The sequence below is a fragment of the Seriola aureovittata genome, chromosome 1 (assembly GCF_021018895.1).
Source record: "Seriola aureovittata isolate HTS-2021-v1 ecotype China chromosome 1, ASM2101889v1, whole genome shotgun sequence".
Lineage (NCBI taxonomy): Eukaryota > Metazoa > Chordata > Actinopteri > Carangiformes > Carangidae > Seriola > Seriola aureovittata.
Window position 1 is genome coordinate 24,086,833 of NC_079364.1, and position 24,037 is coordinate 24,110,869.

General features: G+C 40.5%; 1 long non-coding RNA gene across 2 annotated transcripts in view; it reads right to left on the reverse strand.

Moving 5' to 3' along the window:
* Nucleotides 1–24,037, reverse strand: part of LOC130168419 (uncharacterized) — a 79,722-nt gene that overhangs the window by 31,312 nt on the left and 24,373 nt on the right. The window contains exon 4 of one of the 2 annotated variants that reach the window (XR_008827446.1): nt 2,658–5,149. The exons of the other annotated variant lie outside the window; for it this stretch is intronic. This is a non-coding gene — a long non-coding RNA (uncharacterized LOC130168419). Of the gene's footprint in view, nt 1–2,657; nt 5,150–24,037 lie in introns of those variants that run through there. 2 annotated transcript variants of the gene reach the window in all.

The following is a 24,037-nucleotide window of genomic DNA, read 5'->3' on the forward strand; positions in this document are numbered from 1 at the left end:
AAAAAAAAAAAAAAAAAAAAAGGCACCAAAACATCTGAGAGAAAAGATGATGTCACCGCGGTGCACAGACTGCACTCCAGAGGGAAACTTGTCGGGCAGCACATCTGCACTCTGTCCCAATGGCAGGAGTCCAGCAAGTTGTGTCCATTTTGGCCATCAGCCCTGCCCGGTCCCACAGAGAGCTGTCTGTCAACACCTGATTAACACTTGAGATAATAGGTCATTAAAGTTCCCCTTCAATCAATGAGTCCAATCGAGTAATCAAGGCCAAGATTGAATGAACCCAAACCAGCGTGGAGCCCGGTGGGAGCGAAGAGCCTTTAATCAGTATTGGAGAGGGAGTTGCTTTCATCTGTAGATGTATGCGGAATAATACAAACCACGCAACTGCAAATTTTGGTGATTCTTTTTTCTCACTTTAAATGGGAAATCACTTTTGTGGAACATCATTGTGCATCATTTTAATAAACCAAGAGCATCTTTTGTGGGTGTTTGTTTTTCACCCTTCAGTGGTAAGTAACCTCAACATCCCTTCTTGTCTTAAAAAGGTCTATGTGACCCACAGATACCCCATGCTGTCCAAAGCTCTGTGACACACACACACACACACACAACACACACACACACACACACACACCACACACACACACACACACCACACACACACACACACACACACACACACACACACACACACACACACACACACACACACACACACACACACACACACACACACACACACACACACACACACACACACACACACCCCCCACTCTCCACCTCCCCCCTTTGTTTCTGTGATATATTAGCTCTGGCCTTCGTTTAAATCTCTCTTGGTATTTGGCAGGTCAGTGTTGTTTAACCTGCCACCTTTCAGCTGGGAAATTTCATCCATTCTCATAAATCACACTGAAGTGTCATTATTTTCTGATTACTGTCTTAATCACACAAATACACAATTATCGCTGCTTATAAGCGTGCCAAATTACCACACATGGATAGTTACCAATTTCTGAGACATGATATATACATACACACACACACACACACACGTTTTATCAGACTATCATATCATATGTTCAATCGCATGTTTGTAATAATGTACAAGCATGCACGTAAACCTGCGCCCTTAGATACCGCGTGAGGGTGCGTGTGCATGATCTCACACGTGTGCACGGGCTCTTGAGTGAGTAGCCACTGCCGGCTGACAGCTGAGCTGAGCTGAAGTGAAAGCGTGAGGCCGAGTGACAGAGAGAACAGAGGGATCAAGCATTATCATCAAAAACGACTTCAGCGCTCCCCACTGCGGCCTCACAGCTTCCTCCAGTCAAGCTGTTCGTTTGTTTGTTCGTCTGTTGTGTCAGTGTGGATTGTCCGTCTTTTTGAATCAATGCACTTTTCAGCTTCTATTACTTGATGGGAAAAGAGATGAGCAAAGGGCAAAAAAATAAAAATAAAAAGTTGAGATAGTAACAGAAAGGTGAGGACACCTCCTATTCTTATCTTTATGAATCGGTATTCAGATCACTGATTCTTAATATCTGATTCTCATCTTCATTTATCTTTATGTCTGAGAAATTCATCAAGTCGGAATCACATTAAAAAATTCTACATTCATCTCCTGCTTTGCTATTATGTCACCTTACAAGGAATAGAGGTATCCAGAGGTGTATTTCTCCCACTAATTCAACTGTGGTTTGTTGCTGTAGGAACTGGCACACATGATGCCAATGTGGTTCATAAAAAGACATATCACTGCAGGGAAAGTGTGCCTAATTCTGCTCTGAGAGTAGCTCTCGTAAAGAGACATTGTGGCTAGCCTACTAATAGAGCTGTGAGGGGAGAATGATGCAACTCGGAGGCAATGCTTTAATTTGCCCTTGGTTTCGCACACGCGTCTAGGAACAGTCACTCTGTTCCAAAGCTGATTGGCCCGTTTACCTTTAGACATGGGCCAACCACTAGCCTCCGAGGTATGAGGTAGCTGGATTTAGCAAGTGTTCAATTTTGTTTTGCTGTGTTCCTTTTCGGCCTGGGTAGGTCAAATGTGGCAGATGCAATCGCTATAGTTGTAGGTGTAATACTGGAGTTTTTTTCTCTCCTTTAGTTTCCTTTGTACATATAGGGCTCTTTGCTTTCCACATTACTGTTAAATCCTTAAAGTTCATTCTTATCAAAAGATGTTTGCAGTTCAGTCCACTGGGTCCAGAATGCTATTTGTATCTTAGCAACCTGTGCAGCAACAGAGGAAGATCAGAGAAGGTACTTATTAATCTGTTGCTATGACTACGGTGGTAGGCAATAACTCAGAAGATGCTTTAACCCTTTCTCTCTAGACTGCCACCCCCGATCAACAGACAGACGGATAATGTTCATTTGGTGGAGGAAAGAATCAAAGCCTGCATACTTCCTTTCTGCGCGTATCTGAATTCATTTCTCTTTTTCTCCAACTGTATTTTCGACCTTGTGTGTGTGTGTGTGTGTGTGTGTGTGTTTCCGTCGCACATCCCCAGCAGAATATGTTTGCTCTACAAACCAAAGGAAGTCATAACCCGTGCACCACCTCGATGAAAACAGAAACAAAGAACAAAGTCATTTCTTCTTTTATTTCCCTCCTCCAAGTGTTGAGAATAGTTTATTGCTTATGCATAGATGTAGCACATTTGACACAGAGTCTCACATGCCCAATCAATCTGACGTACCCACGTGAAAGGGTGCAGATGTTTCCATTTTTTCTGTATACCTCCAAACAGGGACACTGAGCGGTGACAAATGCTTTCCGTACGCAGGCTGAAGCGTGTGCGTGAACTGATTTGAATTGATGTTATTCCAGGAGAAATCAATGCATTTTTTTAACAGCTGCAATTACGCCCCTCACGTCAATTCATCAAGAGATTTGCATGAGGTAATTGTTGGCGCCACGTCTACTGATGCATTTTTATTACATTTCAATTAGGAATTGAATCCAATTAGGGAAGTCATTCCAATCAACCAACAGGGGTCTCTGCTCAAAGCAAAGCCTACAGTATGAAGAGGCTGCTGAGCTGAAGGACAGACACTGAGCCAGAGGTCCATCTATTGTTTAATCCAAAGCTATTTGTATTACCAATTACAATGCATCTTTACTCAGTAATATACAGTGAAAGCCGTTTACTAAACAGTTATAAAACAGTCTTCTGCCATCCTTGTACTTTAACATTTTCTTTTTCTTTTTTTTTTTACTTAATATGATTATTTTTTCAGTCAGAAAGTACAAATCACTAACTAATAGGAACTTAATTAATTTCTCTCTTTTTTCTAATTCCTTTCCTTTTGTTTGGATTTTGTTTGGGTACATTAAGACATCAAAGCAATCACACTAGGCAGCCAACAATTGAGATTTCAAATTCATTCATTAATAATAACAAATTGTAGGGCATTTTAAGTACTTTTCAACGTCTTTTCTTATGATTCTTTAATTACTTAAGTCCTAAATGAAATTAAGTAAAACAGAGACGTGAGGGTGCAGATAAGAAATTCAATCAACTCTGACAAAATTAGATGTTTGTGAGCTACACATATGATAGTACAGTTTTATATTTTAAACACTGTCAGTCAGTGACAGATGTAAGTTGATTTTTGAACTGAATGTAAAGTGTTGCCTGTGATCATCCATAAACTCTTTCAGTTATAGTTTCACACAAAATAAAAAGCCTAACCTCCAACTAACCCAGATGTTTACTTCCTCACCAGATGACACAATATCAGTGAAATACACACACAATAACCCAACCTGAAAGGAGAACTCACAGGGGTGTTACACACTGTTTATTTGCTTGTGAGAATTATCTTCCTAATAACATTGTCAGAGGCGATAGGCAGAGGTACAGCCGCGCTGCCTATTCAAAGGAATCTGAAAGACTTCCTTTTGAGGTTGGTTTCTCATTCTATGACATCATGTTAATATCCCTTAAAAAAAAAAAAACTGCTGAAAACTTGTCCTGAGGTAGACAGAAGAGAGGGCAATGGTGGCTGTTTTGGCTTGCAGAAGCTCGGTGCCTTTGATCTCAGAGTGTGTCGTATGGTTGTGTGTACGCTGCTACTGCCCCCTGGGGGAGAGGCTGGGGATAATCGGAGCTGGGAGCGGCAGATTGCTCCTGCAGCTTCAGCACCAAAGAACACTCTTTCCATCTACCAACAAGGAAACTCGTGAGGAGTAAGTACTCCCGTGGGTTTCTATCATCACAATACTAATCGGATCAGCCTTGAAAAAAAAAAAAAAAAAAAAAAATGACAGCTTGTGTAACTCAGGTGGTTATATGACCATGAGCACTAATAAACAGAGAGCTGTTACTGTCTCTGCGTGCGACATCTGTGGGAGCATGTGGAGACATCTAACAGGTCAAACGTATCCAAAAATGAGATTTTTTTAAAAGAATCTCATCATAAAAAAAAAACATATATGTATAATATTTGCATATTATAAACATGGTGATCACGACGCCAGTGTGTCACTTGCGTCAAACAGAAGACAACTTGGAAAAGCTGGCTATACTCAAAGTTTCCTTTTTACCATGTGTTTTTTCTTCAGTTTTGTCCCCACTCCCCAGGAAAAACAGCCTGTATACAAAGGATTCGGTGATTGAAGTCATCAGTGCAGCTTATTTTTTATCTTTCTCTTTTTTTTTTTTTTTTTTTTATCACGATAGACTTTTCAAGGAGTCAAAGTAGACTCCCCATCTTCCCCTCTTTTCCACTGTCACTCTGTCTTTCATGTGCAGCACAAATACACACATACAGACACGGATGCACACAAACACAGGCAGAAACAGGCACACTAAAATGTAGCTGCGTGCAAATGGAGGTGTGCAGATTGCCCACTTAGACTGTTACATTATCTTTTTTTGTGTTTACTTTCTATTCTCTGCTCTCATTTTCAGCCTTTCTTCTGTGCTCTCTTTGGGCCTCTGCTCACACAGCCTCTGTCAGGTGTGTGTGTGTCTATTTCCTATCCTCATTGTCCTGTCTCTTGTCATCCTTTCACCCGTCCCTCATCTCTCTGCCATCATCAAGGACCCGCTGGCCTCCTACGTAGCGCCAGTGGAGAGAAGGGTCTGTATCTCAGCAACGCACCTAGCAACCGCTCCTCGTAACTATGGATTATAACCTGTTGCCAAGGGAGACAGAGATGGAGGATTGATTTTTTTTTTTTCTTAGGGATGAAATTCAAAGTGAATTAGATGCATGAATAAACACTGCATTGGGACAGGACACACTAACATTTATGAATGGTGACTTTATTCATTTGCAGTTGTATCTGTAAGCTTTATACTTTATCTTGATATAGATTGCCAAAGATTATCTGACAATTAACACAGAAACACAGTTTTTATGGTATGAAGTGCTGCCTGTGGGATAGTCTGGGCGTATATACAGTTATAGACTTTACTACCCATTAACATCATTCATTTTATATTTATAAGTTTTATTGCAATGTAAAAATATAATAAGAAAAAGAGCTTTGCTAACCACATGCCCATTTAATCCTGAAATTATGACTCTTTAATTTTAACAAACTATGTACTCGATATATTTAGGGTATATTTGAATTTATTTGTAAAATAAAGTGACGCAAGGTACAAAATTAGTTTTTGTATAACACTATTTTAGAGGATTATAAACCCTGTATTTGTCGTTATTTCAGTCCCTCTTTGAATCTTCAATTTTGGAAATCATTTAAATAAATTAATTGAAAGAAGAAAATGTAGTAGGATTAAAGTTCATACTTTATCTGTGACATCTCACTGATTTGTTGTCAAAATAAACATAAAATCCAGTGAAAATCTGTATGTAAGTTGGCACACTAGTAGAAAAAGAAAAGAGCTCTAATAAGAAAAGGACACACACCCACACACACACACACACACACCCACACACACACACACACACACACACCCACACACACACACACACACACACACTCACACTCACACACAAAGTCCCCTCTCTCTCTTCGTTTTGGTGCTTCTCACCCATTCTCTCTATCGCCCACTCTCTGATGAGTGCTTTTACATGGTCACACAAACTTGTCATTAAACTAACCCACTATTTTCCATCACCTCTGAGCTAAATTACCACACTCTGCCTGGCATCCTGTGGACCAGCTTGTGGATATGAAAGCCCACAATTCCCCTGCTATCACCTCTCTGGGCTCTCGCAAGCGGACTAATGATAGCCTGCCACCGGAGAGCTGGTGGAATGGAGCCGTAATGTCCTTGGAAAGTGCAGGCTGCTGAGCGTGCTGTGGGAGAGGGACCTGCTCTGTGTCAGGCTCGCTCTCTCTCCTGGTGTGGATAGCCTGCATCCTGCGGCCTCCGTGTTAATGGGCAGATCCTAGCTTCAACCCTGATGGCTGGATGCTTGTGATGGGGGCATGAATCTGACAGTGGTCCATGTCATTAGCTTTCCAGTGTTCAACAGAGAGTACTAATGTCCGCATGTATTACAACACACACACACACACACACACACACACACACACACACACACACACACACACACACACACACACACACACACACACACACACACACACACACACACACACTACCAAAACTCTATGGCCTTGTGTTAGCTGCAGTCATTACTGAACATCCTCAGCTAACTGTAAGAGGAAAGGCATGGCTACACACATGCAGTACAATACTATCATGCTATGGTATGCTTGAGTAAACACTACGCTATTTCATGATATATTATATTCTTTATAATTATACAGCATATTGTTACATTACTTTTAAAGTACCAATATAAAATAATTATGGTTACTTATCAATTTATGGTCATTCTAGTTGCAATTTGTTTTTAATCCTTTGAATTTATAAAAGCAGAATTTTCTGTAAGAATACCATACTTTTTGTTTATTAGTTTATAATTATACAAGATGTGATATGGTATGGTACAATACAGTACTGATTCCTATATTCTACCATACTATATCCGATTATGCTAAGTTATATTATACTGTACTATACAGTTCTATACTGTACTTAAGTGTGGACTTAAATAAAAATTAATGTCATGATAATATCACTTTCCCAATTCTGATATGTTACCAGATCTACTACAGTTTGCAGGTTTATATGGAGTGATATTTGCATTTTTCTTTTTTTTTTTTAAATTCACTGTGAAGCATAATATCAAAACTTTCGTCACCACTCTACTATGTGTAGCTATGCAATATTATCATGCTACTAATACTACGGTACATGCTGACATTTAAAAGTATATGATTCTACATGTTATATCTCCACCTCACATAACTGTCAAACAAAGATCATAACTCACTTTCATTTGTGTTCCGGAGACTGAGGGTGACGTTCAGTCAGAGGAGCCCTGAGCAGGTTTGAGCCCATGTCTTGCTCAAGGACACTTGGACAGAGGAGGAAACGGGACACACAAAGGATGTCCTGCATTCCCAGTGAGTTACAGTCAGGAACAAACTGATCTCAGTGTTTCATATTCTGGCTGAGGACATTTTTCTTTGAAGCTGTTATTGGCCATTTTTGTAGTGTAAATATATAATGATGTGTCATCATGTTCATTTCATGCAAAAGCAAACTGTTCTGTGAGGACTGGGGATGAGTTTCTCTGTATTTCTTACAGAGAAGATAAGCCAACAAAACCATTTTTCTTTTTGAAATTAAAATGACTCCATGCCTGGTTAGTAGGAGGCTTTTGTAAAGAGCCAGTCCAGAAACAAACATTATTTAATGTGTGTATTTTTCATTTCTGAAGCTAAGAGAACTATGAAATTGTACTCTCCAATCTCTTGAACTAGTAGAGAAGATGGCGCATGAGTTCAAACCATGACAACATTCAAATTAAGATGTAACACCGCAAGGCTGATAAAAATAAATAAATAAAAACAGTATTCTCTATTATTTTCAGTGAAAAAAAGAAGACACGTTTGCCCCATGTTTCAGAAGCCACAGGTCGGACTTGTAAAGAAGACGAATCTAACTCAGTGTCAGTGATTTACCACCACCTTGTGGTTGCTGGAGGGTACACGCCGAATGACATTTTCTATCATTAAAAGAAAAAAAACATGAATAAAAGTGATGATCTATATAGAGGGCAAGTTTAACTGATCACTGAGTTTATTATTAGCACAGTAAGCTACTTAATGTATTAACTATTCAATTAGAAACTACGATATATCATTTGTATTTTGTCAATGTACTGTATACAGTATAATATAATGTAATTTAGTGTGAAATAATTGTGGATTCTTGAACACAATTTCATAAATTGCTATTTTTGCATTTTTACATAATCTGATTGCTTTAATATCCCCTTCCTTAAGGGGTGAATTCATAGTCAACAGATGATAATATTTACTTTCTATTTTCTAACACTTCTGTGAATCAGCACCAACAAACAGGCAGCCCACCTATTTCCTCTACCAAGATGTAATATGCCCTTACACCACATGAGGGCAGTACAAGTCTGTATCAGACACAGAGTGGACAGAGTACAGCAAAGCCCTCATGGGAACAAAGGATTAGTTGGTGGTCCAGCACAATCAAAAGACTGTTGTATGTAAATCGTGTAAATCCACTATGGCAGAGGAGGGTTATGCCAGTCTGATTTCATGCCCAGTCAACCCACTCGAAACGGACCTCAGGCCAGCAGACCCATGGCTTATAATAGTTATGGGGAAAAAAAGGGCATTGTAAAAAGTCAGCCACTGACACAAAATCATTTTCTCTACAATTGTTTTGTTTTTGGCAGTTTCCATCTGGGGATATCTTTTGGCTTTGATTCTATGTCTGTCCATGTTTAGGACTCACATCTAATTCGACTGCAGCACTGTGCTGAAACTTCAGGGAACACAGACCAATACTGTACAACAAACAGCAGCTGACAGGTAAAAGTTGTCAGTTGTATAGTTAGTAAAAAGAAGCCAGGAAGCCATGTAGGATAATACTGTAGTGATCAGATGTTGGACTTGCCTTCAACATCATTTCCCAGTTAATAAAGTTTAATTATGATCCAGGCAAACACATTTCCATTCCAGTCAGACTATCAGTCATCTAGGGACAATGGGAGCTTTGCAGTGTGGGTGAGTGAGTAGGTAAATAATTTGGGAGAGGAGATAGGGACACAATTAAACTGACACATGTAAATGTTGGCAAAATGGAACACATGGAGGTGAGGGAGCCTTCTCATGCAGCTAATTGATCAATTATGTACACAGAGGCCACTCCCGGTGAGTTGTCGTGCTGGGGCTAGAGAATGGGTGAGAGATAAGGAAAGGTGCTAATGACTCATTTGTGACTAAAATATGAGTCTGGAGATGATAATCCAGCAGAAATGGCTGTGGTGAGGTATTGTGGGAACACCTGGTGGTCAACATAATATACTGGAAATCATGCAAAAAGTCAGCATCATAGTTCCTGTGTGAGAGTCTCAGAATACTGTCTGTGTACTCAGGTTTACACTAAAAACAATGCTTTAGTTGTGTGCAAATGTGAAATGCTGTAAATTCCTTATTTTATCTTCCTGCATTCATCAGTAAAGTTTATTTTCTTTTATTTCAAATGCATAATATAGTATTTCTGCTTCTTTAGCTACTGGTGCACTTGCTGCAGCAACATAATTCAGTTCATTCACACACACAAAGGGACATATTTGTAAAGATACAGATGCTTCAGCCTTTGCAGAGGCTTGCTGGCTGAAAGAGGGGAGTTGTTCACACACCAGATCCCAGAGCATGAAAGTCCGTAATTGGGCTAAAATATCACAATTTGTTTTTGCTGCCTTTTGGAGGAGCATTTCCAATTCTGCTTCCATCATCACTGCTGCCATGGAGTTTTAAGTAAACCAACAACACAAAGCCTTGGTGAGTAAGACGACACAATTATAAGAGCACCTTAAAAAATACAGTGTGGTAATCCAGGAACACCACAAACTACAGTCTCATACTTTAAATTACCATATAGTTGAATCAAAACCTCTATGGTACAACTACATTAAAAAATATTTTATTAGCTTCCCAAACCTTGGATTTATTGCAGGGATATAATACTGCATTGGATACGATTATGCAGATATTCCTGTATGTTCTTATTTGTATGCAGTTCAGCTGTAGTTTGATTTCAGTCAAATCTGGCCTCTTAAAACATATGCTGCCACCTTCAAATGGGCCCTCAATGTCATACTCCAAGTTCTCCTCTAGGTTACATCAGGGTGTGTTAAGTGTTTTATGTTTTAATGTGAAGGCCTGTCTACTTATGCCCTTTGTTGCTGTGCAAAGTACTTTGTCAGACCTTTTTGCTGAAAGTGCTGTACAAATAAAATTGACTTGATCTGACTTAAATATAAATGTGGAACATAGGCAGTTCTGTTCCAGTTTGAAGATTAAATGTCTTTGACTTCGGCTTACTTCGATCATATCTTGCCTCATAATGGGGCCCTGTAAAAGTGCATTATCGTCACACTTGGGAAGAGGGTAATACATTGACAAGAGACACGCTCTGATGTTCTAAATGTGTGGAGTAAGTGGCGCTGAACGAGACAGGCTCCAGTGCTGACAACCAGGTGGACAGGTCCCCACCCTCATTCCCTCCGTCTTTCATTTGAATAATGCATGCTAATTACCTACTTGCCGAGAGCAGAACTGTCACCCCACAGGCCCTAATAGACATTTCCATGCACATAAGAGCATGCATGCAGACACACACTCACCAGCATGCACGCTCACTGGCACACATTCACACATACAGTGGCTGTCACTGCGGCAGTTCTACTCACTTCCTAAACACTGGCACATTTACAATAGAAACTTCAGAGAACCTAGTTGATAAACTTGAGGGAATTCCTTTAACAAAAGCTCCTGTCAAGGCAGTATGTAGGCTAATGATAGACTACATCCACCACTCTGCTGGAAGAGCTGAGCATGGCACTTCTAATGCTATACTATTGAACAGCCGTTTTTAGTCACAGAGATTGACAGCAAGGTTGATACTTTACCCAAGCAAAAGCACTTTTATTTAATTTGATTTATATTGAAAGTAATTATATAACACTAAAATGGACTTAAACATACAAAGTAAGTAATTTCCAACCTCTATGTGTCTCTAAGTTCTAAAAGTATGAGAAAAGGCACTACTACCAGGAGAACCAAATTTCCAATACCAGCATTGGCATCTTTTACCTCATTCGATAAGGGATTCATTCACAATATAGTCTCAAAAAAAAAAAAAAAAAGCAACACAGCAACACTGAAAGGGACAAGTAAAAAAAACAAATTGGTAACATGTATATGCACACATTATATATATGCATACAATGCAGACTCCCATGAATCCCTCTGACTGTATAAACACACCCACAAAAGAATTTATATGCATATTGGCTCACTCCCACACATACACACTCTTCTGTGTAATACAGCCTTAGCATGGGACTAATGCTTGTACCTTTGCTGAGTCCCACACCACTTACAGTATACCGTGGGAGCTCAGAGGTTTTCATCCCATTCATTTGAGGCTTGGTTACACAGAAAAATCCTCAGTTGGCCAAACGTGCAATTCCACTGATGAGCTTCCTGGCTGCATACCTAATACCGAGGTAAATCTGGCAAACTGTGCGTGGGTGTGTTTTTATGAGTTTATTGTGTGTACGTGTGCCTGTGTGTGTTTGTCTGCACACATGTGCGTGCTTCCAGACAAATCGCAAACAAAGTTGCCAGCACTTGCTTCTCCAACTTCCACTCCCACAACAAAAGCTGCGGCAATCTGGGACTAATTTGACCCTCCTGCCTGTGTGCCTGTGAAAGGCCTGCCATTGGTATGCAAGGCATGGTGCGTCCTCAACAATAATTCGGGGATAAAATCAATGATGCTGCCAGTGAACGGCCCATGGTTTTTACTGGCTCCATCAATGACTTTGGGAGGATGTGTGTGGCTCTCTGACACGGAGGTTTGACAGATCTTCAACAGCTGTGTTGGTGGAGGGCCATGTGCGGGTGGGGATGAGGATGTTGACAAGGCTGTCCATTAAAGCTGCGAGTGACACATGAGCAGCAGTGAAGCTGGTCTGTCCCATGCCCGTCATCACTGTCACTGGTTTGCCGCTGCGGAGGGTTCAGCCTCGCATTAATGGATTCCTACTTGACGGATTCCGCTTGATCACATCTCAGTTGAATCTCCATTAAGATGTCAACGCAGTGCTTAATGTATCTGAGATTTTTCCCTTCGTCCTGCTAAACCGTTATTTATGACACTTATTAGGAAGCGTAACCCGGCCATCAATTAATGTCCTGCAGGCATGCTAAGCAATTGGGCCCATTGGCGTCAGACCAAATGTACTGGAACGTCCATTAATACTGCAAAGCACACACAAGTGCTCACATTCAAATGAGCACATTCAGAGACACACAAATGCTCCTCTTTAGGCAAAGCTTTGCATACGTGGTCATTTGCAATTTTCTCAAGTTGCACTTTGAGAAAAGGTCTAATGTATAAACAAACACATTTGCTTAAACTGCATCATTAATGGGTGAGACACATTTCTAATGTGTTTTCCTTACATATGTTAGTATTTTTTACTCAGTACTGGTGGAGTAATGCTGACATACCATTTCTGACATACCATTTCATTGTACGTTCAAACATTGCTTCCCACTGCAAAATTAGCAAAATCCAGGTTACTTAAAATGATCAATTTCCCCATATTGTTAATAATAACTGTAATTATATAATAACTCAATTACATTATTTTACAATCTCGATCTAGCCAGCTGCAAAGGAAAATGTAGCCTATGCACAACACTGGCTGGATTCACACGCTACGAGAAGAGTAAAAGGTCTCTAGTTTAAAGGTCAGTTGATGAGATTGCATAGAGTGAAATGTCAAAAATCAGTGAATTTTACAAGAGTATGGTGTGTGGTACCACTTTGACACTTACTGCAAGAGAGGTTAATACACTGACAATGAAATGCCTGGTAGCACCAAAGTAATATGACATTTTAAGAGCATTTAATACTATAAACTTTCTGACTTTACCATTTAATCTTTCTCCCCACCGTCTGTAGCACTAAATTAAAATGGGAATTTCAAATATTTAAAAAAATGCATTAGTCTACTGTATTTTATATTTACTCGAAGGCCTCTGGAAGTGTCCTTATCACCTCATTTACTTTTCAAAGCAGAGCTAATGTTAATTGTCTTCATTATGCCAGAGAGCAATAACAGCAGTTTTTAAAGTATTTCGGGCACACTGTGCCATCTCACACACAACACCCCCCCATCACAAGCTGTAAACCACATGGGCTCACATATAAATATAATGGAAGGATTTTGTGGGTTACATGAACCCATCGGGGCAAATGAAAACACAATTAATTATGGGGACTGACATCACCATGGCATGTTGCACTTAGCTGAACTCAGGGGCTTTATTGTTTTTATTTGTGTTTTTTTTTCATCCCTTGCTGTGTAAGTAGCAAAGATGAACTCTATCAGTTGAGATGGCAACTGTACCTCCCATCATGTACTGTCCCATCATACATACCAAAGCACGGCCAGTTGAAACAGAACAAGGAAAAAAAAATAATCACAGAAATGACTGCTATGTCCAAAAATCCAGACAAAATGAGGTTTGGCTTTGTAACACATGAACCAGAGAGGTAATTTGCAAATACATCAGTTTTTCCATTTGCAAAAAAACAACTGTAACTCTTTCCCTGCCTTGTAATTTAGTGGTTCTGGCTTGCAAACAAAACAAAACAAAACAGAACAAAACAAGAAAACAACCTGGTTATGAGGGGACGTGGGAGGTTTTGAGATATGATTCCTCTAAATCCACTTTCATACTGTAAATGGAGTTACTTACCAGCATGTGTTCTGGAGACCCAATACCTGTTGTTTTTGTTTGCCATTTTTTTTCATGCAGACAGCATGAAAAAAAAAAGGAAAAGGAATAAGTTATAAAGCTAACACTGTCATTGCTCTTGTAAGATGGCCCATTATTCATTTGATGTGTACTTGTGTTATAAGCAATATTCAACTGGAAGATGACGGACAAGAGTAAACACAAGCTGTGTATTGAGCAAATTGTGTGTGTGTGTGTGTGTGTGAGTGTGAGTGTGAGTGTGAGTGAGAGGAGAGAGAGAGAGAGAGAGAGAGAGAGAGAGAGAGAGAGAGAGAGAGAGAGAGAGAGAGAGAGAGAGAGAGAGAGAGAGAGAGAGAGAGAGAGAGAGAGAGAGAGAGAGAGAGAGAGAGAGAGAGAGAGAGAGAGAGAGAGAGAGAGAGAGAGAGAGAAGCTGAGTCAATGTACCTCTTTAATGCCAAAAGGTTTTAAATCTAATCTAGCATTTAAACCTCAATCTCCAGCAATGCACTAATAGTAAAAGCAGCTGATCTAAATCTAATGGATAAAAGAATGGCTTAAATCTTGATACTTAATTATGCACCTGTACCAGACAACACACTGTATTTATTGATATTACAATTGTTTATTCTTAACATGTAGCTTTACCAGATTTTCTTAAGGAATGATTCTTGCCATTTTGTGGATGCCTTTTGATGGTGTAAGCTGCAGAGCTCAAAGATACTAAAGTTTTTTGACAGTTTTTCTCTGTAAGACAGTCTTTCGTTCCTCAGAGTAATAACAGCTTGTCTTTGTCTCTGTTGTGGGATGACATTTGCTTCCCATGATGAATGCTGAGTGTCTGCAACCACGTTCACACAAAAACTCTGTGTTTGGTGCAGAAAAGTACACAAAATCAACCTGCAGTTTTTGGTTAATCCCTGGTCACACGTGAACTTGGGTCTGCTATATATTTCTGAAATGATACCAGGCAATGTGCTGCACTGTTCATACATATATAAACATGTGCATATAAGCATATTTTGTGACATGCATCAAAATGCATCTGGAGCTGAGCAAATACAAGCTAATCTTGGATACCAAACAGGCCATGTGACTTCAAGCTGCATGCATTAAACTGGTATCCCTGTGCTTGTTATTCTCTAGCCTAAGAATATTGTTACATCTACTGAGAGAATATAGGGCAGCTGGCACCAATATTTACTATAACGTTACATATTTTAATGATTCTGTAGTTGATTAAAGGGGTATTTGAACGTTCACATAAAGAGCTAAATCTTTATAAAAGGGTACTCTTCAAAAACACAGGCAGTGGTTACACCACTTAGGCAAATACACAACACATCAGCTACAAGAGTATTCCAGCTTTCTGCCATTAAATCTGCAGCTTTTCATTCAAGTGAAAGGAATAATTCAACATCGTAGTACATAACCTTAATCCCTTTTTTTGCCAAGATGTAGATGAGAAGCTCATGAGGGGTGAGGATCTTTGGGAATTCCATGATTCAATCAATTCTAATTCCTGGTGTCATTTGGTAGTGCTGGAGGTCATTGCTCCACTCCACCAACATAAGCTAGTCTCTGGGTGATGGGGAATAAAGTATCCACAAAGTAGGTTACTTCACTTTCATCTCAGAAAGTTAACGCTATTGAATTCAAAATGCATCCATGTACCGCCCCTTTTCTTTTTTTTTTTTAGATGAACTGCAAGATTACTCAAGTGTGTGCATGCTGTACACCGTTCAGTGATCTAGTTTCACCTTTCTCATTACGTCAACATGACTTTATTAAGGATGTTCTGTTCTGTTCAGCAAATGCAAAATAATTCAGAACTGTAGAGGGCATGAATCATTATTGTTTTGAGAATGTTCCCCACCTCTAAAGATCAATGTCATTCTCGTGTCTGTACAGTAAATGTGAGGCAAAGCCATGCCACAAAACATTTACACAAACAAGATCTAATGTTTTTAATTACCGACTTTCAGAGGTGCAGGTAGGTGGACTTTGTTTCCTTTGGACTGAGCCAGGCTAGCTGTTTCCCCCAGTCTTTGTTAAGCCAGTTACATTACAAGCTGTAGCTTCTTATTTAACAAACAGAAATGACAGTGACATCAATCTTCTAGTCAAATCTTTGCCAAGAAGTGAATAAGCATATTTCCCGAAATGTTGAGCTGTTCCTTTGAGTCACAAACCTTTCTGTATACCTATTTGATAGTCACGGGAGTATCAATGACGTGACCCATCTAAAAATGCGACCACACCTTGAAAGGTATTTTGATGACAGTGTACAACAGCATACGTGTGTCTATGCGCAGGTCCCTGCCCTACTGCTTGATGGTACAGCTGATGTCTTTTCATTCTACCTCTCTTGTCTGTGCATGCGTCTTAAAGTGTAAAGGTGTGTGTATGCTTGTGTGTATGTGTGGACCCATGGCCTGTGGGGCAGAGGGTTCTGTCAGGCCCACGACTGAGTGATGAATGTGTGTGCAGCGAGGGGAACCAGGTGCCAACTGCATTGACTCCACTTCTCCACCTACTGTGTGCGTGTCAGTGTATGTGTTTGTGTGTGTGCGTGTGTGTGTGTTTTTGAAAGTGAGAGGGGAAGAGACAGAAAGTATGAACATGATGTGGATATGTGTACATTTTAAGTGCATGCATGCGGTTGTAGTGAGTGCATGTGTATGTATCTCCACATATAATTGTGTCCTCATGCACGGGCATGTGTGGGATTCTGAAAGCGCGGCCAGATAATACTTCTCTCTTTCTCATCTCCCTCATCCTCGCTCATCCTGACACCCCCCATGCCCTCTCCGTCACACTGCTGCCTCTCATCACAAACCTAATCGTCTCACCCCCTCGGCAAGTACGTGCTGTGCGAATTAAAGTGCCCCTGCCCTCTTTTTCTCTTTCTTATTCCTCTTTGTCTTTTTCCTCCTCCTCTTACCTCCTCCTCCTCCTTCTCCTCCTCCTAATAATTTTCAGCTTTTGTATGGAATAGGTGTCTGACTTTAAGTGGCCACAGCATTTCAATAATGTGTTTACTTATCTCCATTTAGCTATTGAGCTTCTGACATTTTCAATTTATGTTTACAAATTGCAAACATTAACATGTAAATGTGGAAGATGCCTCACAGGGCTTCCGTATTCATTGAAAAGGGGTCATGAAATAGGACAACAAACCAGTAATGGCACAGCTTGTTACGAAGCATTTGTGTGCATCAGCAGTTGTTGTTGGCTAATGGGTCTAAATATGCATGCAGAAAATTGTGGGTACAAAGGTCTTAGGTTAACACGTTGATTTGGAATATATACATATATATGTGTGTGTGTGTACGTGAGAGAAAGGAGCGAGAGAGAGAGTGTGTGTGTGTGTGTGTGTGTGTGAACCTATATGTATATAATAAAAATGAGTCATCTCTACTCAGAATGTTTTTTACCCAGAAATGGTATCTATATTTTGGCAGTAAGCATTTTCAAACATCAGGGGTCACTTTGTTGTAGCAACATTTTTTTTTTTTATTGGAACACAATCCTTCAAAAAGTGCAAAATGAGGAAGACTTTTCATGCTCGTGTTAAATCACATTTACCAAGTTCTTGGAATCTTAACTGCTATAACAGACCCATTGGTGCAACAGTGAGAGCTTTCTTGGATGTTTTTATTTTTTATAATCTGAAACGAAAAGTCTAACACACAAGTGCTCATGCATCGAGTTTGAAACTAAATAAGCACTACTCCATCCAGCTGAGAAAACAAAACATATTGCAAAGAGAAAGAGTGTATCATGAACCAGCTACCAGCTACTCTCAGATGGCTTTTCAATCAAGCAGGAAGCCTTAATTCATTTTCTCCTCCAAGTCGCAGTTGGTTTCAGTTGAAACCGCAATTACATGGACAGGCAGAGTGACTTAATGCTCATGAAAGCAAAAGAAAAAGGCAAAGTCTATATTCAGGAGTTCAAACTGCGTTTGGTGCGAGTGTGGCTCTGTAGACTGTAACAGAGACTGCCTGTGGCTGGGGAGAGGAGTAAGGCAGGAGTAATCTATAACTGAGAGGCTAGTAATGAGAAAGATGTGCCAGCCGTCTGCTTGCTGTGATAAGATGAGGAAGTTCCCTCAGGGCCTAAAGCATCTCTGACCCAAACAACAACAAAGACAACAAACGGGTTACTGCCCAAACCATTCCGTATTTTTTTCCCCCTATTTCCATCCATCGTTTCCATTGCTTTCTGCTTGTCTCTCTCTCCGTCTCCTCCCTTCCTCTCCTCCTTCTCTTCCCAGCTCTCTCAACCTCTTTGTCTCCTGCTTTCTCTCTCCTACTGTCTCTCCTCTTTCTCTCACTATCCATTCGTGCCTAAATCCAGCTCCATTCAAAGCCCCGCCGCCATGTAATCGGTTTCATCAGCGTTTTTTATTAGCTAAAGAAGAATACATGGTAATTAAGGGGAGTGCGGCCAAGCGTGACGGGGAGAGGCTTCACCCAGCTGCTGATGTGGAACAAGAAGGAAAGAAAGAAATAAAGGAGACGGAGGGGAGAGAATAGGGTGTGCAGGGGCAAGGGCGGGAAGAAAAAGAAAGACAGCCGAGAAAGGGCAAGAAAGAGAACGGGAGGACAGAGAGAGAGAGATAAGGACGGTTTGAATGGAGACAGGAAATGAAAGGCTGGAGCGTGAGGGTCACAATGATTTTGGTCGCGCTCTCCAGTGTTGTGTGGAAGCGCACGCCATCAGAATGGAAATGAGACTAATGTCCTGTTAATATGGTCCGAGTCACACTGAACCAATATGAGGATCTCGACTGCCATCATCTGCCTAATCCCCTGTGTCCACTTAAATGGCCCATTCAGGACAAGAGCACCGTGAGGGTGCTATCGAAACGAGGGTTCCGTCGCTGTTTCACGCTAGGTTGATTTTTATGTTCTTCAGACCAGCTGAGTGATACATGTGTTAATGAAGTAGACAAGAGATGCCTCTCATTGTTGAGCAACTTGATATTACTGAGGAGTACTGGGACTTATCAGATCATATTCAAACTCTCATTGCATTCCTTTCTGAAGAGCCCTTAAATTCTTGAAAAAAAAAAAAAGAAAAAAGATCAGGGGGCAAAAAAGTGATAAAAGTAAAAGTAGCATTTTTTCTCCATTTTGCTGATAAAGATTTGTCTCCATTAGCAAGATCTTTAAATTTGTGGTAAACTACTTCTGTGTGTGTTTGTGTGTGTGTGTGTGTGTGTGTGTGTGTGTGTGTGTGTGTATGCATACACAAAAGCGAAGTAGGCATTTTCTCGACACAGGATGTTCATTTCACACACAGAGAGTTGCAGCAGAAGTCAGTGGACCAGAGAGACCCAACTCAGAGTATATTTCCTGAAACATGCCGACCGTTCTGCCGCCAAGCTGTGCTAACATTAATTTTCTGCTGAAACAGCCACTGGCCTGCGAGAGCAAGTTTGCCCAGAGCTGAAATATCAATTATACTGTTCTCCCTGGCAGAGAGTGCGAAGCTTTAATCTTCACACAACCAATCAAAATGTCGTCTGGACTGGACTGAAAGAGGGAATTGTTGGCCATGGTTTAAAAGGACAGCAATTTCAACCCGTCTAGTTAATGTTGACACAAAGGAGGTCTGTTGGTGGACTGCTTTGTTGCCACATTCTGCTTCTCCGTGCTTCTTTCCCTCTCTATCCCCTCCACATGCCACACATGAACACATATACACACCCACTCAACAACATACAAAATCATCCATCTATCGATTTGCTACACCCGCTTATCTTCAGCAGGGTCAGGGGGGCTGGAGCACATCCCTGCATGCACGGGGCGAAAGGCAGGGTACACCCCAGACAGTTTGACAGTCTATCAAAGGGCTAACGCACATAGACAGAAAAACCACATGCATGCTCATATTCACACCTAAGGCTAAAGCCAAGAGTTTCCAGTTCACCCACAGTAACCTGCAAGTCTCTGGACGCTGGAAGGAAACCAGAGCGTACAAAATAATTACATACAAATATGGAAAATTCATACTAATCTGAACAACACAAACACTGGCTAAATTCATTCTTCTTCCATTCCCTGATTATACTTGCACCTTAAACCCAAGCCTGACTCTAACTAACTTATATCAGAGTCGAACCTGATTCCAGCCTGACACCGAAGGGTTCATGCTAAGCACAATCCGGGGGGGGGGGGGTGTAAGGTCTTCAGCTCAAAGTGGTTCAAACATGGACACAAGTAGAAAAATGTGTGCGCGCGCAAAGACACACACACACACACACACACACACACACACACACACACACACACACACACACACACACACACACACAACCCCGCTGCTACCACACGGGCATTATACACTAAAATGTCCTCCCAATTCCTCTGTCTTCTTCACACAGCACTGACCCCCACTGAGCAGCAGCAGCAGCAGCCTTCCTGGCTGGCATGTGAAGACTGTAATTTTCCGCCACACTTCCCCTGCTGTGTGCTGGCTCTTTCCTTGGTGCCGTGGAGATAGCAAGCGAGCGAGCGGTGAACAAGGTGCGGGCCTCGCCAGCTCTCCTGCCTCCGTGCGATTATTAATGCAGCAGCAGCCAGCGTGGCTGCCAGGTTAAAGCAGCAATCAGCGCACACTAAATAAGATCATTCACAGCCTCTTTAAAGGCAGAGAGACAGAGCTGCAGTGAGACACACACACAAACACACACACCGGCATGCACATGGATGAAAGAGGGTGCAGGTGAATGGAAGAAGGTACAGTGAGCGCAAAAACACACACACATACTTGCTCAACACTATGCAGACCGCAAATACAGGCCTATGGTTTAATTAACAGATAATAATCACAATTTAAATCATAAGCGCAATGTTAGTCCGAAAAATTGCAATTAGATATTTTCCTCACATCATTGAGCCCTGGGAGAAAGTAAACTATTAATTTATACAACACATGCGCACACACACACACACACACACACACACACACACACCAGATATTGCTGCCTACGCAATCTGCTGAAATCTGTAACCACAGAATTTAGGTTTTGACCTTTCTTTATAAAGGCTATATATTAGAATATATTCAGAAAACATATACATAGTCACATGTTTCACACACATACACACATGAACATATCACACAGACGCAAGCATAATGTATGTACACGAGCATACAAAATTCAATACACAGTTCCACTGATATGTCCTGCAAATACAGTAGTAAATAGCTGATGGATTATCAATAAACATTTCACTGAATGATGATAAGAGCTCACAACCAACAAACACAAAAACATAAATACAGTACGTAAGTGGTATATAGCCTACTATGCAAAAAGTTTGGTTTTACCATTTCATTTTAAATGTCTGTTGTCTTTTAGAAACTGACTGATATCCTTCGGGAGTTGGTGCTTGTCAGGTGGTGCATGCTGAGAATGGAAATCAATGGAGAGGGGGTTGAAGTGTAAACAGATTATTAACACTGTGTACTGTGCCCATTTCACTGTATTACATACCTCTATGATTCCCAATAGATGACCTGAAGCACAATAGATTTTCAGGCGTAAGCTCTGCAGAAATCCATTGGTAATTTCAGCCTGATCAATTATCCACTCAAGCTCATCACATTCTCAGTTTAGCTTGTTTTGATGTGCTGCTGTGTGCAACAATGACAAACTACCTACTGTAGATGAGTAAATATTTTGAGAAACTAGACTTTGTCAAAGTCTGTGCTATTAGGTTGTTTAATTGTTGTTTTTAAGAAACAAAACTCATTTTTAGTCACTTTTGCTGTGTTTTACCTCCAACTGATGGCACTGACTCATGTACAAATTCTGCTTCGAAGAGATTGCTCAATAGATATTTCTGGTTGATAATGATCCATTAAGCCATTTCACCCACACCAAATTGGTCTATTAATATAATTTTGCTCAGTCTTTCCAGCCTGTCCATTAAAACTATAACCACTTGGGTTGAGAAGTAATGATTAACAGAAGCAAAAATAGGTACCATCTCAAAATATGCCTATAATATTATTTATAATATCAGAGACACTGTTAGATGTGAGCTCAGTTGTAGAGGAATATGTAAGGGGCTATTTTTTCGCTTGCATAATATTGAATATGTGAAACATGCCACCCAGTCTTGACCAATATAGTTGATGGCATACTCCTGCTGCTAAATGATGACCGGTGTCTGTGGTTACAATGCTGCAATGCTAACCACACAGATCCTTTAAAAGATGGCCTCTGCCCAGCTTCCTCTTTGGCCTTCCTTTCCCAAAGAGTGAGCACACCTGCCTGTTCTGTATGCTAACCTATCTTTAACTGGAGTTCTGACCTGTTCGCTCTTATGATGACAGCCACAAAGTCATTCTTCAGACTCTGAACTTTTCTCAAGCTCAGCTATTTCAGTCTTCAGCAGACACAAAGAAAGAGCACCCATCTTCTCGTCTGTGATCCACGGATTACTGGTTTATCTCATATCTATGTTTGAGCAAGCATCTATGGCTCGTCTGTGCAGCATGTGGGTATAAATGTACAGATAACACTTTTGCTGCGTCCACTGGGATGTGTGTTTCTCATCTTGTCAAAATAGCTCTCTGACTTGGCAAGGGGAAGCTTCTCTACATCACCATTCACTAGATTATGAGGACGTTCTCAACAAACTTGAATTTTGTCAGAATAGCAGGAATGCTCACTAAAACCTCAGGTATATATGATTTGGACAAGATGCTGAGAAAGAGAAAAGACAACATGACAAAAAACGGGTCTGGAAAATACCTCACTGTAATGCTCAAATATCACAACTATTGTATAATCATTTTTACTCTCTTATTTGATCAATCGATTAGTTGATCAACTTTAGAGTGAAAGTGCAGGAAATTGTGATGGACATTTTGCACAATTTTCTGATTTCTAATAGACCAAATGCTAGAGAAACTTAATCACTAATGCACATTGGTTGCAGCCCTGTTTTAGATACTTCACTCCTGTTACTATTGCTGGCTATAGTAAAAAGTCTTGGTCATGACCGGTTCAAACCCCCTAGATTCCTCCAAGTTTCTATGGTGAGAAGTACCGAGAGCTGATGAAGAAATACTGTAAATACTAACTTTAGAGAACATCTGTTATAATATCATATTGTTATAAAAACATATTAAAACACAAATATCTACACCCTCTAGGAGAACTGATTGTAATTAGCGCCGCTATGTAAATAGTGGTCAATGTTTGTCCGACTTCTGCAGAAGGAAGCCTAAGTTTTTTCCAGCTCTGACAGTCCTTCATGCCGTTTGTTATACTATACTATGTTATACTAACAGATATGTAGACACAAGGTGATCACAAGCAGCAAGAAGTTAAAAAGACACAGACAAAGGTGCAGACAGGAAGTTAAAAGACAGAATAACAGAGTCAGACCCCTTTCCTTGTTGCTGAAACACATAGGGACAATAGAGTGTGAAGTTAAATAGACATCAGACTCAAGTGAACAGCCTCATCATCATCAGCCACAAACACAGCTGTTAATTCAACCTGTTAATTCTTCTTGACTGCTGGACCTCTGAGTGGGCTCACAGAGTATACTGAATGCTTCTTGCTGCTTGTGTTCATATTGGAGAGAGGCGAATGCATGCAAGATGGCAGTAAACTGGAGAGACCGATGTAAATAAATTGTTCTGATATATTCATTCCCATGCTGTGGTGCTTCCCTCTGGAAATATACTGTATAGCCCGTAGTGTATATATTTCTGTCAGTGACATTTTAGCTTCTAAATAAGAAAGGTTTTCTATGGTATCTGTGTTTCTGTTGAGAAAATTCACTACAATATTCCATACAGTGTTTTCTATAATGTTCCCGATAATACGATATGACGATACGAGATACAAGCGAGGGCCCAGCACTGCTGGTGTAGAAGTTTAAAGTGACACTGAAGTGTATGCATGAATTCATCAAAGACAGAGTACAGTCATTTTTGACACGGTTTAACTTAATCTAACAGTAAAGTATTAAGATAGAGTTTGTGGAGAGGCCAGACATGTTTGACACACTGCAGCAATTTGCATTTCATTCTTAACTAATGAACTAAAGTTGATGTTGCTGAGAAGCTTCCTGTATTAATCACAGACAGTGGAGTTTGCTAATACTGACTTCAGAGATCATT